Source organism: Pelobates fuscus, chromosome 4, assembly GCF_036172605.1.
Source record: "Pelobates fuscus isolate aPelFus1 chromosome 4, aPelFus1.pri, whole genome shotgun sequence".
Classification (NCBI taxonomy): domain Eukaryota; kingdom Metazoa; phylum Chordata; class Amphibia; order Anura; family Pelobatidae; genus Pelobates; species Pelobates fuscus.
The window spans coordinates 290577057-290597595 of record NC_086320.1 but is presented as its reverse complement, the minus strand read 5'-3'; the positions used below and the strand labels follow the sequence as shown (position 1 = coordinate 290597595).

General features: G+C 38.2%; 1 protein-coding gene across 1 annotated transcript in view; it reads left to right on the top strand.

The window, feature by feature from the left end:
- The window catches only part of SLC4A7 (solute carrier family 4 member 7), a 551990-nt gene extending 532039 nt beyond the window's left edge, over window positions 1–19951 (top strand). The window contains exon 24 of the mRNA XM_063452201.1: window positions 19940–19951. The gene's annotated coding sequence lies outside the window, so the exon portion shown is untranslated. The remainder of the gene's footprint in view (window positions 1–19939) is intronic.
- Window positions 19952–20539: the final 588 nt, after the last annotated feature.

Genomic DNA, 20539 nt, shown 5'->3' with positions numbered 1-20539 from the left:
AGCATTGGATTCAAGGAGAGGATGGCAGCACCAAATGAGTCTGGGATAAGGTTAGTAAAAATGTTTTAAACTTTTTTTATGCACTTGGATATGGCATGAAAAGGAACTATAGTGTGAAGAATATATATTTATATTCCAAATGCAATAGTGTAATCTTTTTACCAACTTTCACTGTCTTCCTTTTTGTTTAGCAAATGCAAAATATATATATATATATATATATATATATATATGGAACATGGGGGGGTGGTTGCATATATATATATATATATATAAAATAACAAAGTATTTAACCAGGAAAGGTACATTCAGATTATTCTGGTTTCCAAGTACGTCCTGGGGATGCTACCTTAGCCCAACATCCAGGGGTTGTTACACATATATATATATATGTTTTATATATATATATATATATATATATATATATATATATGTAAAAAAAAAATACAAAATACACAATTCAGCACACTCGCTTATTCACTAAACAATTATTTGAAATCTCACAGATTGTAATAGTTTTATTTTAAAACACCTCACATAGGCAAAAAAAAAATGGGGGTTTAGTTACATTATATGATCATATATTGCAAAAGCCTGCCACAACATCAATGTACCCTATTCTTGGCAGTTCCTACTCTAGCAGCCTAATGCCTGCCCTTGTAAGATCAATCCACTTACTTGGGAAATACTTCCTCCTGGGACTCTCTGCAGGTCAAGGCTAAATAGGATCCTGGAATGAGGCACCTGTGACAGGGAGGGTTCCAGCAGCACCCTATAATGAATGCAAATGTATGTATGAATGTGTGTGTGTATATATATATATATATATATATATATATATATGTGTGTGTGTGTGTGTGTGTGTGTATATATATATGTATATATATATATATATATATATATATATATATATATATATATATATATATATATATATATATATATAGCTAGTTAATACAATATTAACCAAAAATCTGCACACCACTCAAGTCATAAGACTTGCTTTTCTCACAGAAATCACAAATCTGCAATGATGTTACTACTGTAAAGGATTCTGGGAGTGCATATCCAAATTTGTTTACTGAAAATGCAAGTCATTTTTTCAGATTCAGAGCCAAATTTAGATTTGACTTTTGAAAGCACAGACGTTTCACTATTAGATGTTCAAGGTTACTCCTTATTTGACCCAGATCATATCAAACACCTGAGATTGAGCGAATGGGTCCCAATGCCTGCAGTGTCTAAATACATAGATACTTGGTTACGTAAACCATTGGATAGACTGGCTCAAAATACATTAAAGGCTGACTTCCCTAGAGCTTCTCTTCCAAAAAAGGTATGTTTCACTCCAGAGTTGGATCCTAAGTTTGCCCAATTTCCATGTAAATTGGGTAAAGACCCTAGAAACAGTCTAGATAGATCTTCTAAACTATGTCAGGACAAAATGCTGGATGTTATTGGTCTACTGACCAGAATGTGTGAATATGATAATCACACCATGAGAGGTTGGATTTAAAGAGCAGTTTGCTTGTAAGGCAATACCAATGCTGCTATGTGTAATGAAAGAAGGAAGTAATTTGTAATGTCCTGCTGCTGATATGTTATTTGGTGATATCTTTATAAAATAAATAAATAACTATGTCAATGGTTTAACTTCCCGAGAGAAAGCGCAGATTTCATTCTGCAAAATGTTCCACCATAAGGTTTTTCACAACACTGGGAAAGGTGGCCTCCCAGGCTAGACAGGGATTCAGACCCCATTATCATTCCAGCATAGGAAAATTCGAAGTCAGAATTTAACGACTTCTTTCTTACCCCTTTGAGAATGTCCATGGAAACAAAGATTATAATAAAGTTTCTCCAGATCAAGACATTTATCAGGTAAGCTATCTAGCTATAAATTTTCCCCCACAAACAGAATTGCCCTATTTTTTTTTCACAATTGGCCATAGATAGAATCATGCAGTTGGGTATTAAACACTCTTTCAGGTTACCAGATAGAATTTGATCAAATACAGTCAAGAACCCCTCAACCTTTTGTTATCAGAAGATCAAACCCAAGCATCACAGGGAATCAAAGAACTAGCATGGCTCCAAATAGGAGCCATGATCTCAGGTCCTTTAGATTTCCCGAGTTTTCTCAGCAATCTTGTGATGGAAAGGATTCTTTACAATCTTTTTCTCCAATTTGATTGGATGATAAAGATTCATTTGAAGGATGACTATGCATTGCACCAACATTATCTACAATTTCTTTGGCAAGGTCGAAAATGGCAATTTGTTGCCTCCCTTTCAGTCCCTTTCAGTCCCTTTCTCAACCCCTTGGTGTTTCACTAAATTATTGAAAACGGTGATCTCTTTGTTTCAGAGAAGAGGAGTTAGGTTAATAACTGTATTTACTCAAATCTTAAGCGCCATTAAATCTAATGCGCACCTCAATTTTTGAAACCTGGAAGCTGAAAAATGTTTTTGTTGGCAAATGTAATGCACAGTTATACTAGATACTACAATACAACATTGTGCTACAATGAAAAGATTTATTGGCATATACCATGGTATTTTAATTTTAAGTGGCATGTTCAGTCTATTCTTTCTTAAGCACTAAATTTCTCTGTGTGAAGTCACCAAAATGAAATTCACCTGTTTGAATTCACTGGTTTTAATTTGCCAGTGTGAATTCACCTGTTTAAATTTGTCTGTTAGAACTTGTGTGTTTGTGTTTTAATTCACTAGTTTTATTTCACCAGTTTTAATTCGCCGGAATGCAATTTGCCGGAAACTTTCTAATTTTGGCCCCAAATGTAATGCACATTTAAAGTTTGGAACCTTTTTTTTTCCAAAAAAGGTGCACATTAGATTCAAGTAAATACGGTATATATTTGGACAATTATCTCATTATGTCCAAACATGTGCACCAAATACACATTTACATGGAATGAACACTTCCCTCCTTAAAGATTTAGGTTTTATCATTTATCAAATCCAAGTCTGTTCTCAATCCTACCCAGACAATAGAATTTCTGGGATTTCTATTGGTCACCAGATCAGCTTCCCTCAGTCTATCGTATCTGAAACTCCATACTTCAGAAAAGAAATTAAGACTCATTTACAGAAAGAGTTGATTGACTGAGTTGATTGAATGCGGTCTTTGAAGCTCATCAATTCAAGCCATTTTCCCAGCACCATTGTAGTATAGGGCTCTCCAACGCCTAAAAGCAGCACAGTTATGAAACAGTTTAGGATATTCAAACAAAATGCTCCTAAATTCCAAAGCCAGACAAGAACTTCTTTGGTGGCTCCATCAGATTCAAGTTTGGAACGGGAAAGCCATATTCAGATTCCTTCCAGACTTGTTCATTGAGACATATGCGTTAGGGAGTTTGGTGCAGTTTGTTCTCCATGTGAGGAGAGCAGTCCTTAGACAACACTGCTTTACACATAAATTGCCTGGAATTGTTAGTGGGTTTGAAGAGTTTTGCAAAGGATTGGGTGAATTGTTTCATCCTTCTGAAGATGAACAGCATTTCAGTGGTCCAACATATAAATCATTTAGTTGGGGGGAAGTCCAAACCAATTGTAGATCTCAACAAAATGTTTTGGCATTTTTGCCTCAAAGCAGAATATCTTCTAAGTCTGTCCAATGTGGTTGCGGACTGGAACTCCAGGGTCCTGAATTATTACATAGATTGGAAACTGGATTACCAGATTTTTCTCCATCTCAATCATCTTTGGAGATAAACACTTAAACCAATCTAGTGTAAGTATTTGTCACTTCTTACAACAAAGTGTGATGTAGGCGGTGATGGGTTTGTACACAGATTTTCTCTCTCAGTAAAGCTTGTATACAGGTCCAACTATTCTCAATGTTCTTACAAAGTCTGTTTTGGCTTATTATGCTATTGTCTATTCAGTTAAAATGGTAATCCATATGTGGAGCCCTTGTTCACTGTGTCCAGAGGGTTATAAGCTATACATGCTTTAACTAAATTCTGTGGTGACTATAATTCCTATATAATGACACTTGCTGGTATTTCAATTCTGGACTGCTCCTGTGAGTGGGATCAGTCTGATAGACAAATGGATACTTGAAAACCTGAGTGGTGGATAATAAAAAACAGCAAACTAATGAGATTCTTATCCATTCCCAGTGTTTTCAGAAATTCTGTCTTTGACTGCTTTAACCCCTCAAGGACACATGGCATGTGTGACATGTCATGATTCCCTTTTATTCCAGAAGTTTGGTCATTAAGGGGTTAATTAGGACTATTGTCTCCCTAAGTCTAAAGAGTAATCCAAATGATGAAGTTGTCTGGGTGCAATGTTCCTGTCTGCTTAACCCAACAATGTAAAACACTGCCATTCTGCAAAGAAGAAAATATTTACATTGCTAGGTTTAAATGCCTCATTACTCTGACAGCCACTAGAGGCGCTTACTAAGCAACAGCTGAGCAAACACAGCTATTTCTATTAGAAGGTCTTATAGAGGCCATCTGACTGGCATAGCGCAGTGTTTTGTTTGTTGTACACCTAACGCTATAGTGTTCCTTTAAGTGAATTGCTAATTTATAACAAAACAGCCTATTTAGTTGATTTATACAAGTTTGCTGTTTTGGCCAATATTTATCAACCAAATACTCTGTTAAAGAGTATTAAAATTAATAATTAATTATTACTTAATAATTCTTCAGAAAGCCATCAGGCATTGTTCAGTGTGTTGCTTAAAATATTAAGGATTCATATTTTTACCCATTTGCTTTTATGTGAGACCATGGCCTTTAAAACAATTATAGCACAAACTGTATAGCCATACTGTATCTGACAGAACATAAATCCTACTGACTTACATTGGTTGAACAAAGCATAAATCAATTGAATCAAACAGTTTAAATTTATACTTCATATCTTAAATCAATTGTTTAATAAAAAAAACAACTGTTACATTCCTCTAATGTACAATGTTCCAAGGTGTCATACATAATACATAATCACACGTATTCCCACACAATCACACTTAGCCAACTACAACCTCCAGCACCAATCCCACACACAATCACACTCAGCCAATTCCACCCTCAATCACACTAAGTGATGTTCACTCAATCACACTTAAACATGTCCACACGCAATCACATTCAACCAACACCACACACAAACACACTCAGCCAACTCCACACACAAACACACTCAGCCAGCCCTCACACTTATCCCACATATCCAACTCCATAAACATACAAAAACACCATGCCAACTCCACACATGCATATCACACCCATCCAGCCACCCCAAGTACATTTAGCCAAGTCCTACCTGCAATCACGCACACAGTCACCACACACATCCGAGTCAGCTGTATTGCTTTGAGGGAATCTTGCAGGGGCAATGAAGGGTCCTTCTTTGATTCTGTGTGCTGAGGCCTCGTGGTTCCCAGTTACGACCCTGCATCCACCCCATGGATATTGTCTTGGAGTATAATTCTTACCATTCAGGATCCAGTAATGTATACGATGAGATAAAGGCAGACTCTCAGAAAACATAAAATAAATATGCATTCACAAAAAGGCAAGCCCCCTGCAAACATACAATAAACATGTATTTGCAAAAACTGCAAGCTAAAAGCTCAAAGTAGTTTTTTTTTCCCTGCTATGTATTACATGGGATTACAATTGTATACAGTTAGAAATAATAATGAAAATAAAGTGAAACATATCCCCAAAGAGTGTGAACAAACTGTGAACTGACAAGAGAGTAAATAACAATTAAAACAACACCGTGCCAAATAAATGGTCACATATCCCTCACTAAACATATATGTGAATATTACATCAGCAAATGAAATCCAAGCATTCCCAAAAGAGGATATAAAGTCAAAACAAATGCTAATAGCATAAAAGCACAACATGATGTATCCTGATATTCTACATATTGTAATGTTTAAGCCAGAAGTCCAAAGCCACACTGTTTAATGACAAATTCAACATTTCTCTTTAAATATCTGGAGACCCACAACTTAACACAAAGTTGCAGAGTCTTTCAGTCAGTAGTGTCAAAAAGCTGAAGTTATTGTAAATAACAACTGAAGTTGTTTAATAAACCCCAGTAATCAGAGTCATTTGGGTTTATTAAACAACATAAGAGCAAAAGGTCAAATGGATGCATGATACTTAAGCACTTCTGGGTGTAGATTTTGGCCCCCAAAAAAGACTGTAATGATTATGATATCGTAGCCAGGGAAGGGCAATACTCACCCCCAAAGGCCCTCTTTCAGCATTCATCTTTGGGAAGCCACCATTCATGAGGGCTGTCCTCTACCAAATATCCATATGGCCACCTGGTTTGAGTATCAACAAGAACACCATCATGGTAGCTTGTGACACAAAAGAAAAAAGAGGCAGTGACCAAATGGATCACATAAACCTATTTTTTGGAGATGTAAAATTGATGATTGGTCCTGAGAAGGTACATGCAGCAATTATGCTAGGTTAGCTGTCCACAATTAGGAACGACTAGTTCCAAGGGTGTCCAAGCTCAAAATGGCAAAAGAGGCGGCAACTGAGGTAGCACTGGTGCAGTACGCTAAAATGTTATTTTAAGCTTTGATTGTGGTATTTTTAAGTAACTTTAATAGTGTTTTAACCTATTGTCTAGATTTCTAATTAAAAGACTTGTTACGTGTGCTTAGGCTAGTATGTCAAAGAAACAAGTGCTTAGCTTTGAAGAAAGGAATGGCTTTGGAAGACAGGATGATAGATTTACAAATGTGAAACTATAAATCCCTATAGCAATTCAAACGTTTATTGTTTGATTGCTACATCAAATTATCATGATCAGACAGTGTACATTCTTTCAAATAAACTTTTCAACAGAAATACAATTGTAATTCTGAAACAGTGTGCTTTTGTTTTGTTTTTTTAAAGGGCAGCATGGATGCTGGATCAAGAAGTTTGACGTTCAAAATATGTTTTGTTTGAATATACTTGGAAATGCAGGCAAGATAATAAAAAAAAAATTAATTTTGCAAAAAATAACCTGTAAGGTGATTTGACTCAATCTCATTAAATCGTTTAATTAGCTTAGTCATTTCACTTTATTTTGTATTTATTTTAATTCTTTATGATTGCAGTGCATTTAATAACACATATGCCATCATGGCCAAGAGAGCATTAACAAAAGACTTCAAAACAATTGGTTACTTATACATGACATGTGATGAAATTGCACTTAATTTTTTTTTTTTAAATAAACATGAAGAACAATAGCATGTCAGTGGTGTAAACAGGTCAATTCACAGGTGTAGGGGTTATACTGGACATGAAGTGTGGACTGCATTTAGAAATATAGCACTCAATTTTGTAATCTGTCTTTGTCCTTGGAGGTCAGTATCACCAGAGACAAGAGGGAAGAAATCCCCCAAAAAAGAGACCCCAAGGCGTATGAACTAGAGCCAGGTGCAAGGCTTTAAGCAATGTGAGTGAAGGTCCAAAAGGTTATAGTGGGAATATATTTGATTCTCATCTTGTATAAACAGTTTTCACTATTAATGTGGTTTTCTGTTTTTATATTTTTTGAAGTATATATTATTATTATGGTTATTATTATTGCCATTTATATAGCGCCAACATATTCCGTAATGCTTTGCAATATTATGAGAGGGGGGATTTAACTATAAATAGGACAATTACAAGAAAACTTACAGGAACGATAGGTTGAAGAGGACCCTGCTCAAATGAGCTTACAGACTATAGGAGGTGGGGTGTAAAACACATTAGGACAGGAAATAGCAATCAAATAAGGTCGGAGTAAAGCAGAGCTGGAGGAGAGAGTAGAGTGCTGCCTTTTAGGAGAGAGCAAGAGACAGGTATGTGAGGTAGAGGTTACTCTGGGAGGCCATAAGCTTTCCTAAAGTGATGGGTTTTAAGGCACTTCTTAAACAATTGAAGACTAGGGGAGAGTATGATGGCGGTAGGCAGGATATTCCATAGGAAGGGAGCCGCCCGCGAGAAGTCCTGCAAGCACGAGTTGGCCGTACGGGTGCGAGCAGCGGACAGGATATGGTCATGGGCAGAGCGGAGAGAGCGAGAAGGGGCATACCTATGGATCAGTAAAGAGATATAAGAGGGGCTAGAATTGGTCAATGCTTTATAGGCATGGATTAGCACTTTGAATTGACTTCTATAGGATACAAACCTCACCCCTCTGTAAGGACTGACAGAGGGGTGAGATATGAGTGGACCGACTAGAGAGGAAATTCAGTCTGGCAGCAGCATTCATTACACACTGAAGCTGAGCAATACGGCTTTTGGGAAGACCAATTAGGAAAGGATTACAATAATCCATGCAGGAAATTACTAGAGCATATAATCCAAAGAAGTTGTATCGCTACTAAGTATCCAATACCTCGATATTGACACAAATATTTATTGTAGCCCATGCACTTTAACCACGGCTGGTATTTTGTGTTTACAATTTTGCACAAAAATTTGTTCAGCACATTAAGCACCTTATAAGATTTTTAAACACGTTTGTGAAGATATGTTATTAAAGGACCACTATAGTGCCAGGAAAACATACTCGTTTTCCTGGCACTATAGTGCCCTGAGGGTGCCCCCACCCTCAGGGCCCCCCTCCCGCCGGGCTCTAGGGGGTGGAAGGGGTTAAACTTACCTCTTTCTCCAGCACCGGGCGGGAACTCTCCTCCTCCTCTTCTCCATATCAACGTCATCGGCTGAAAGCGCATGCGCGGCAGGAGCCGCGTGCACATTCAGCCAGTCCATAGGAAAGCATTCTCAACTTTAAATATGTCAATTTAAATATGAGTGATTTGTAAACAAGTAAAAATAAAATGGAGGAAAGTGTGATTTAATTGATATTTATACATCCATATATGTTTTTAACATAAAGACCATATATCAATATGTTTAGGGCTTTTAAAAAAGGATTGTGCTGATGCACATATATTATGGCTAAATGGTCACTTTAAATATTAGCTATGTGTACATTTTTTAATCCTTATATCTGTGAGGATGAAAAAAAAAAAGGGGAAATTAATTTAATATGTTTATCCAATAGGGCACTATTCAATAGATATTCATATGTTTCCAATATAATGATTTGATATGTGTATGATTTCGGTGTAATATGAGACCATATAGAGACACAGGACTTTTGTTGTTAAAAACTATCGGCTGAATGGAACGCAAAGTGCGTTCCAAAGACTCAAAACTCTGAATGGGTGTATGTTGCCAACTAAATGAGCGAGGTGCGTTTCAATTACATCATAGAACCATATGATTCGATACATCACAACCCGGAAGTGACGCGATCCGGAAGTGATACAACCCGGAACTGAGATATCGATGGATAGGTGGAACGCAGGATGCGTTCCACGAGAAAAAAAGACCGAGAACCAAAATGTACTTAAAGAACAAAACGGACTGGAGAAAGTTAACCAAGCCAACTGAGGAAGCCATATCAGGCGAAACGCGTTTTGGCAACAAATTGGACATTTTATAAAGTATTTATTTCTATTTTCTTTTATCCACATGTTTAATAAATAATTTGTTTTTTACATTATTGGAGTTCCTGCTATTAATTGCTGGGAGAAGACCATACCACTCCAGTAATCCAGAGAAGGTATCCAGACCAGGTACCCAGACCGTCCACAGAGGGATTTGGATCACCGTTATAGATCCTAAAGCCATCTACACCAGAGCCAGGTTATTTTTATGGCTCTACTCTTGTGAGTGCATTCATATATAAGCAATATTTAATATAGCTGTCAGTTATCTGCACTATTGTATACCTCTCTGTCTTTGCAGCATTGCTGGACCAATTGAGAAGAGAGGAAAGTATATATTTTGCTTCACCTACTAGAGACTGGATTAACCCATAGGTAAACATAGCAGTTTCTCTGAAACTGATATGTTTATAGAAGAAAGGGTTATCCTAGCTGGACCTGGCACTCAGACCACTTCATTAAGCTGAAGTGGTCTGGGTGTCTATAGTGGTCCTTTAAGGGTTTATTACACATAGAAATGAATGTTTTTGTTGCACGAGCACTTCAAGAGCATATTGCAAGTTGGTTTTGCACAGGTGTTGTGACACCTTAAATAGTAAATATTCTGCACATATATTGAATTTTCTGTAGTTTTAAGCGCTACACCACAATTTGTTTGTTTCTTAGGTATGAAAACAATATAGAAATATATTAAGTTAATGTAGTTAATATATTTTTAGGTGGCTGGGTTTTTTTCTCCCTCGTTTTAACCATTAAGAGAGAGGTTAAATCGCAAAGTGGAAAAGAAAAAAAGGCCAACAAATCTTCTGCAAGTACAAATACCAAAATCCTAAGGTGACTTGTAATCTCATGGTCTTTCTTTAAATGGTTCTTATATATAAAAAAAAGACCTACTTATAATGAACATGAACTTGGAAGTCGTGTAAAGACTTTACATTTCCCTTAAAGGTATTGCTTCATCTTCAAGAATAAAATGAAATTTAAAATATACAATAACACTGCTGTACCTTACAATTCACAGAGGAGACAAATAAGAACTCTGATAATGCTTAAAATATCTTGCAGCTAAGATTAAAGTGTATCGTCTACAATAGGAGAGCTGGACAAAGAGCTACATAAGGGCCATTTTAATAATGATGAGAAAGAATTAAAAAAAAAAAACGGGCAATGTGTGTGGTCTGTTAACAATGCTCATCTTTGCACTAAGAATATAAGAAACTGAAATAGAAAGTCTTGAAAATACTGCGTACTGTTATACAATGTCCAAAAATAGTATTCATTAAAAGTGAACTAGATGATACATGTTAACATTCCATTGAAGAAATTGTTTATATTAAAAGCAAAGTGCATATTCATACAAATCTGAAAAAGAGCATGTTATGTAAAATAATGTTTTTCTTTTAATGGCTATGTTCAAAATATATGTGTTGTTAATCTTGAAAGTCTACTTCATTCTTAATATGAGATAAAAGGTGTACAGTAAAAAATAAAAAAAAATAAAAAAAAAAACGCTTTATATTTCAGAAAGATAATGTAGGAGTCCGGACAAAATAGAGAGAATTAGCTTTAGATGTGTTATTACGGTAAATTTATTCATATTTACTGTAATTTTCTTTTCCTGGCTATTATTCAAGGCAGCATTTAACATATGATTTAGTTCCTCCCCATAACGATCAGGACAGGAAACACAATCAATTCAAAAATTAAGCATACCTTCCCCTGGTATAACAGGGACCCCAGTAGCTTCCATTCCTCAGTCAAGTAACAAGAAGAAATCCAATAGAGGGTGGGAAAACCGAATGATGCCAGGAGAAGAAAATTACGGTAATTATGAATACATTTTCCATATTCCTGGCTAATCATGGCAGCATTTAACATATGGTATTCCCAAAGCAATAATAACACAGGCAGGGTAATTTATGCTGCATAAAACATTTTATTTAATACATTTGCAGATTATAACCGTTCAGAACAGACAGGCCGAACTCAGAATCCAAGCGAGAAGATACATCAACTTTGTAGTATTTAACAAAGGTATTTAGACCAATTGGCAGCCTTACAGGCTCTCTGCAGGTACTACCTACTCTGCAGCCCATGACGTAGCAATGTACCTTGTAGAATGTGCCCTGATGTCTTTGGGAACAGGTAAATTTTTTGCTGTATATGCCTTAAAAACAGCAGAAATAGTCCAGGAACGGAGAGTAGAGACTGAAGCAGCTTCACCTTTGCGAGAACCCCATGGGATCACAAATAATTAAAAATATCTTCTCTAATCAGCTGAATGCTCAATATATGTAGATAAACACCTCCGAAGGTCTAGATTGTGACACCTTGCTTCTTTTGGAGAAAATGGATTCTGAAAATAGGCAGGTAGGACAATCTCCTTAATGAGATGGAAAGTCGTTACTACCTTTGGGAGTAACTCTGGTCTTGGACATAGAACCACCCTATCATCAAAGAAGGTAGTGTAAGGTTATTTGGCAGATATTGCCCTGATGTCAGACATCCTTCTCCCTGAGACCAATGCCAGTAACAACAGGGTCTTCTGGGAAAGGACCTGCATATGAATATCACCAATAGGCTCAAAGGGAGGATCCATCAAAGCCTGGAGCACCAGAGTGAAATTCAAAGGTGCAGCACATTTTCTAATAGGAGGTCTAACACATATTACGGCTTTGAAAAAAACGAACTACCATAGGATGCATAGCCCATCAAATCCCAGAAAGAGCAGAGGTAGCTGAACATTGCACTTTAAGGATGTTAAGCTTAAGACCATTTTCCAGGCCTGCTTGTAGGACTTGAGATATGGTAGGAGTGCCTATATTCTGTACAATGGAATGTCTTCATAATGCAAAAGCTTCCCTGATCTTATGGTAAGTAGAGGAAGTAGATTATTTTCCTGAAACATAAGAGGGTTGAGACCACCTGGTCTAATAAGCCTTGCTCAATTAAGGATTGCCTTTCAATAGCCATGCCTGAAGCCTGAACTTGTGAGGTTCCCGATGAAACACAGGGCCTTGAGTCAGTAGATCCTTGGAGACTGGAATCTCCCAAGGTTGCCCCATCACTAGCCTTTTCAGAAAGGGAAACCAAGGGTGATGTGGCCAGAAAGGGATTACTGCTATCACCTTGCAATGTTCCCTGGAAATATTCCTCATAACAGTGTGAATAAGAGGAATGGGGGAAAAAACATTAGCCATATGAAAAGACCATTTGATTGACAGGGCATTCTGAACGATCGCCTTCGGATGGTACCTCCTTGACACAAAGGACAGAACCTGGTCATTCTGAGTCTTCGCCATGGGATCCACTTGGGGAAGTCCCCACCTCTGGACCAATTGCTGGAATACTGTCTTTGAAAGATGTCATTCTGTTGCCTCTATCTGGTGTATGCTAAGAAAGTCTGCTAAAACATTCTCCCTTCCATATAATGGAAACCCTAACGCACATATAGAAGCATATTTATAGGCATCAAAACAACTTTAGCATAATGAAACCGTTTTAGTGTATGTATTTCTACTATTGGGTATATGGGGAGTTAGGTATTTTTAACTACTTTGCACCAGGCAAGGGGCTGGTGTTGAGGGGACAGGCATGACTTGCAATTTTATTTAAACCTTTTGCATACTTTTGCAAAAATAGGCTAAGTAAAAGTTTGAAAAGTATGTAATAAACATTAATAAACTTACTATAAACTATGTCAGTTGCTGTCTCTGACAGACCTCTGAGCTGGGGGAGTTTCTTCAGCCTCCTTCTCGCCTCCTACACATCCACTAACCCATCCATCTCAGTTTCACATAAACTAGCACTAGCAATGCATGAAAAAGGAAGTGCTCGCTCATGACTTTTGCAAACAAAAGAGCAAAGGAGGGTGAGAGTCAGGAAAATAATAATGACAAACAGAGGCACATGTCCTAGGATCTTGCAACACCACATATGACGTCACAAGATCTTTCACTTGTGCATGCTTAACCAAGTCGTGCTTGTACAATGCGATTTTCAATGATCCCTAAGGATAGAGGACACTGGTTGGCAGGGTCCAGTGTCCGCCATAAGTTAGGCATGAAAAATGCAGAAAAGAAGAACCAAGTCAATATATGGGGGGGGGGGGGGAAATCATATTTACATGTTTTTTTTCTAAATTTGAATGTGATAACTGTTTCATTTAAAAGCAAAGTCTTTCAATCAGACAGTTGTCTCAAACATGTGCATGTCCTTTTAAGTTTTGAGGAATAGTGTCAACCATTAAACAGTCATAAAGGGGTTGGAAACCAGTCAAAAACCATTTGCTAAGCAGCAGGTATTATATAACTGCTAATAATAATATTAGGAGCACTTTAGTAAGGTGTGGCTGGAAAGTAAACAATAGCAACAAAACTGGAAATGAGACACTAACTTTAGGCTTTTCAGGATAAAAAAAAATACACATAATGGTCATAGTATTCTAGAGCGCTGCGCTGTAGGAGATTGTGTTGGATACATAAATACTTCTGTGTGCTGGATACAGCCTCATATAACTTTATTTGATATAATTTATAGAATACTATGCCGTTCTGCAGTAACCAGGACTCCTAAAGGCCAGTGTGCGTGATTGCTCTTGTAAATCATTTGATATTATAAGGTCTCATAGAGCATTGAGATTTGAAGTTATCATACTCAAACCTTGCATTGTTTACCTGTCTCGTCTGTCATATAACTTTATTCAATCCATGGATACGTGGGGGTTAAGGGGGTTAATAATTTCATGCATTATGCAACTTTCAGAATAGTGTGCTGTGTTTCCACTGGAGAAAAAAGGTATTGGAAACACATGGAGTTACTGGAAATAAATAAGAGGGGGAAGAGAAGATGATTAGAATGGAGAGGGAGAAAAATAAAGAAGGGAAAGGAAGTTGCCTGTGATGATATCCTCAGTGAGAAATGCTAAATCATTTACATTACAGATTCCTGAGATCAACACCTACTAGGTTGAAGTCATAACTCATGAGGCCTCAAGTTCAGAATCTCTGATTTGTATAGTAAAGAAACGTAAGGGAGTACACATACTACAACCATTAGTATCATCTAGTTAAGTAAGGTGAGTGAGATTTATGAGCATGAGACATTATCCCCGCCCAGAGGCGTAACTAGAAACCATGGGGCCTCGATGCAAAAATTGCCCTGGGCCCCCCGACACGTCTACCCCCCACCCCATACGTCCCCGCCCCCCACACACATGCAGACAGATACACACGCAGACACACTCACAGGCACTCATACATGTAGACACACACATACACACAGACACACATACAGACACATACACAAAGACAGATACATACATACAAACACACACACACACACACACACACAGACCTATACATACAGACGCACACACAGAGACACATACAGACGCACACACAGAGACACATACAGACACACACACAGAGACACATACATACACACACACACATGTAGACACACACACACACACAGATATACAAACACATACACATACACACAGAGACACATACATACAGACACACACACACACATACAGACAGACACACACACACACATACACACACACAGATATACTGATAAAGACATTCTCTATCACACACACACACACACACACAAACTGTTAAAACCATTTAGTGACTTACCTGTGGTCCAGTGGTTACCTCATGCTGGTGGGAGTCAGAGCTCCCACTCTGACTCGCTCCTCTCCTCCTGCGCGGTACTCTGTTGGCTGGGAGGAAGTGACGGCCTTCTCCCAGCTCTGACATCATATCTGGGGCCTGGTTGCACTCTTAAAGCACCACAGCACTGACCGTGCCCCAGGAAATCCATTGCCATCGGGTGGCCCCAAGAGCATAGGCCACCCGATGGGCTCCTTCAATGCAGCACCAAAGTTTTTTCCATGTGGTCGAGGCCGCATAAAATGCTGGTGGGCACCCCGGTCTCAGGGGTCGATGGGGTGGCCAGGCCACCTAGAATGACGGGTCCAGTCACAGCTGCGACCCCTGGGACTGCGGTAGTTCCATCAGTGTCCCCGCCATTTGCTGAGTATCCCTCACCACCTTTATCTAGGCTGCCAATGAGAGCTGCTCAAAATCTGTGCTTTAATCCTATTTTGTGCCCACATGGTAAAAATTGTTCATAAAACATTTTGAGATCTTAAAAATCTCATGTGTTGTTATCCCTAATTCACTGCCATTCAGGGTGTAAGTTGCTTTTACATTCTTTGACACAAAATGCATTAAAGGGACACTGTAGGCACCCAGACCACTTCAGCTCATTGAACCTAAGATATTACAGTCTTTATAAACTGCAGTAATTACCTTGCAGGGTTAAGTCCTCCTCTAGATACTGTTTACCAGACAGCCACTAGAGGGACTTCCGGCTTTTTAAAAGACTTTTGGTGTTGGAATCAGAGGCTCACTGTGCCCCTCTGAGCTGCGGGATTGTAGAGCCCCTTTGGAAGGCATCGGCTGAATGAACTCTTGGACTGAGCACTGGGAAACCTGCCCTCACCAGCTTCTCCTGCACACAGCGATCGCAGGGAGAGAACCGCAGGTTAACCTTAAAAATCTCCTATCCAGTCAAGATTAGTTTATTATCCTGTGGGGACATTCTGGGGACTATTACCTAACGTGTTTGTTTACTTAGGCTTGCGCAGCAGAATAACCAACATGTAGTCAGCTACTCATTTAAGTTCCTTGCAGTTTCAGGCATATTTAATTTATCAATGGCCTCTCCCTCATGCATAATGCACAGCTTGGCCCATCTTGCCATAAACCTAAGCCTGTAATAACCTGTCTCATGCAAATCCCCCTATTAATATCAGCACATGAAGGCAAGTTACTGTAGCGTAAATTAACCTCCAGTGGTTCATAACTCAATGCCTAGGCAGCTTTTACACAACTTAATACTTATGACTAGATAGCACAATGAGGCTAATCACTGTAACGAGCAAGACTTGGCTATGAGACCCTTCATTGTTTTTGTTTTTAACTTAAATTACTTTTACAGAATACTGTATAGACCTAACATGCTTACACATTGTGCGCCCCAGCATGGCACATCGTTTAGCCTTACTCATACACTCAGTAGATATGCACTCAAACGTCTGCACAGCGTTACTCAGTATAATGTTACCTAAGCTTGTTTCCTACCATGTTAATACTCAATTACCTTTAAATATAACATTTGTGCTAGCTATTTCATGTACCTCTCTGTTCAGCTGTTTATACTGCGTTGGAGGATTGCCGTTGGGGTACCTCACAACCAACTGTTCAAAGCTTATGCACTACAAAAATAAAGAATTAAAAAAAAAAAATACTTTTGGTTGTCTAAATGAAGCTGGGCGTCATCACGCTATGCATGAGAACCTCCAGCGTCACCCGAATCCTCATAGGAAAGCATTGAATAATAATGCTTTCCTATGGGGAGGTGTAATGCACGCGCATGGGGGGCGGGAGGGGGGGGGGGGGGTGGACACTCCAGGATCCTCTAGTGCCAGGAAAACAGGTTTGTTTTCCTGGCACTGGAGAATTCCTTTAATTTGCATCTATCTACATTAGATTTAATCTGCCATTTGAGTCTCTAAATCCCTTTTCAGTGGTTATATCCTGCTCACAGTGTATTACTTTACAGAGTTTTGTGTCATCTGCAAACACTGAAACATGACTTTCAAAGCCTTTTTCAAAATAATTTATAGAAACAGTGCCATGCAAAAGTATTCACTCCCTTGGCATTTTCTGTGTTTTGTTGCCTCAAACCTGGAATTAACATGGATTGTTTGAGGATTTGCATCATTTAATTTACAGAACATGCCCACAATTTTGAAGATTTTTTTTTTTTGTGTGAAGCAAACAACAAATAGGACAAAATAACTGAAAAAGTCAATGTGCATAACTATTCACCCCCATAAAGTCACTGCTTTGTAGAGCCACCTTTTGCGGCAATCACAGCTCCAAGACGCTTTGGATAAGTATCTATAAACTTACCACATCTTACCACTGGGATTTTTGCCCATTCCTCCTCGCAACACTACACTCCAGCTCCTTCAAGTTGGATGGTTTGCGCTTGTGAACAGCAATCTTTAACCCCTTAAGGACACATGACGTGTGTGGCATGTCATGATTCCCTTTTATTACAGAAGTTTGGTCCTTAAGGGGTTAAGTCTGACCACAGATTTTCTATTGGATTGAGGTCTGGACTTTGATTAGGCCATTCCAACACATTTACATATTTCCCCTTAAACCACTCAAGTGTTGCTTTAGCAGTGTGTTTGGGGTCATTGTCCTGCTGTAAGGTAAACCTCCCTCCTAGCCGCAAATCCCGCACAGAGTGGTACAGGTTTTGCTCAAGAATATCCCTGTATTTAGCACCTTTCATCTTTCCCTCAACCCTGACCAGTTTCCCAGCCCCGACTCCTGAAAAACATCCCCACAGCATGATGCTGCCACCACCATGTTTTACTGTGGGGATGGTGTTCTTTGGGTGATGTGATGTGTTGGGTTTGCGCCAGACATAGCATTTTCTTTGATGGCTGAAAAGTTAAATTTTAGTCTTATCAGACCAGAGCACCTTTCTCCATACATTTTGGGAGTCTCCCACATGCCTTTTTGCAAACTCAAAATGTGACATTTTGTTTTTTGCTGAAAGTAAGGGCTTTCTTCTGGCCACTCTGCCATAAAGCCCAACTCTATGGAGCGTACGGCTTATTGTCGTCCTATGTACAGATACTCCAGTCTCTACTGTGGATTTCTGCAGCTCCTCTAGGGTTACTTTAGGTCTCTGTGCTGCCTCTCTGATTAATGCCCTCCTTGCCCGGTCCGTGAGTTTTGGTGGGCGGCCGTCTCTTGGCAGGTTTGCTGTTGTGCCATGTTCTTTCCATTTGGTTATGATAGATTTGATGGTGCTCCTGGTGATCATCAAAAATTTTGATATTTTTTTATAACCTATCCCTGACTTGTACTTCTCAACAACATTGTCCCTTAATTGTTTGGATAGTTCCTTGGTCTTCATGGCAGTGGTGCCTCTTGCCTAGGTGTTGCAGCCTCTGGGGCCTTTCAAAAAAGGTGTGTGTATATGAATGACAGATCATGTGACACTTAGATTGCACACAGGTGGACATCATTACACTTATTATGTGACTTCTGAAGGTAATTGGTTGCACCAGAGCTTTTTTATGGGCTTCATAACAAAGGGGGTGAATACATACGCACATGCCAATTTTCTGTTTTCTTTTTCTAAAAAATAGTTTTATGTATATATTTTTCTCATTTCACTTAACCAACTTAGACTATTGTGTTCTGATCCATCACATAAAATTCAGATTAATAAAACATTGAACTTAAGGCTGTAATGTAACAAAATAGGTAAAAAGTCAAGGGGGGTGAATACTTTTGCAAGGCACTGTATATTAAATAGAAGCAGTCCCAGAACAAAAACCTGAGGGACACCACTTACCACTTCTGTCCAGCCTGAAAATGTACCATCAATGACAATTCTCTAAACTCTATCTTTAAGCCAATGTTCAACCCAAGAACAAGAATAATTATCTAGACCAATTTCTTTTAGTGTGAACTCTAACCTATTGTGTGGAACTGTATCAAATGCCTTGACAAAATCCACGGAGATCACATCCACTGCCACACCCTGTGAGAAGAAGTTCTTATTTCCACACTTAGCTCCTTAAGTACCCATGGGTGAATACCGTCAGTGTCTGAAGCTTTGTTTGTATTAACATTTTTTAGTTGCAGCACCACCTTTGGACTCATCCGATCACAATTTTTCTGCAAGTTTTTTTGAGCAATCTTTTGTATAACTCTTGACATAGGTTTCTCCTTAATATATACTGAAGTAATATAGTTATTTAAAATGTCCACCTTTTCCTGTTTTTTTATTAACTAACTCACCCATCTCTATTTTAAGTGTACCTACACTTTTTTTTTTTTTTAATTTATGTACTTAAAAAAATGGGATTTGGTTTTGTTTATTTTGGCAATCTCCTTCTCATTTAGTCCATCTAATTGTCTTTCGGCATGCATTATCTTTGATCAATATCTTATATAGGATGCCTCTGGTTTAATGGTGTAAATGCCCTTTTCATATTTTTAATTTCATGGTGTACCTTCCCAGTAAGCCACAATAGTTTGAGTTTGTTTCTTTAATATTTATTACCCAATGATACTTACCGAGAATAGTACCTTTCTAATATTTGTTTGAAGATACTCCATTTATCCTCTGTGTTTTTCTAGTCGGTGCTTGAACCAGTTGTGACATAAAAGTGACATGAAGGCTAATTATTTTGTTTTAATTGTTACCCAGATGTGCAGCTTTCTCAATTTGCTGTATCAGCTGTTCCTCCTCATCATTATCAACACTAAGTGATTTATAACATATCTCAACCAATAATCGATTCCCATTCATTAGCCTCAAGCAGATATCTACCCATAAAGCTTCCACATTTTCCTTTTTCACATTCCACTAGCCAAATATTAACTCATGGATGACCCACAAACACACTCCACCACCTTTCCTGTTTTTTTCTATTCTTCCAAAATAATATGTAACCATTTAAGTTAACTGCTCAGTCATGTCTCTCATCCCACCATGTCACCGTTACGCCTATTAAGTCATATTACTTAGTGTATGCTATTGCCTCTAGTTCCCCCATTTTATGATTTAGGCTCCTTGCATTAGTAAGCATACATTTAAAACTAGCACGAGTCTCTTGTACTTTATGTGAATTTTTATTACTATTACATACCTCATACGTAAAACTGTTTTTGTGTGCGCTGTTTCTTTTTGTATTTTGTATTGTTATTACAATTTGTATGAAGCCAATATATCTTGCTCGGTGTCTTGCCCAGGGAAACTTACTTATTTACAGTTCTAAGACGTAGATGTTACCACTGCTCTAACCAACCCATATACATTTTGTATATCCGTTATGTAAGGAAACTGAAGAATTTAATGCATATAATATTCCAGCTATATAATCTAATTAGCAAACTGCTGGTGAAATTTGAT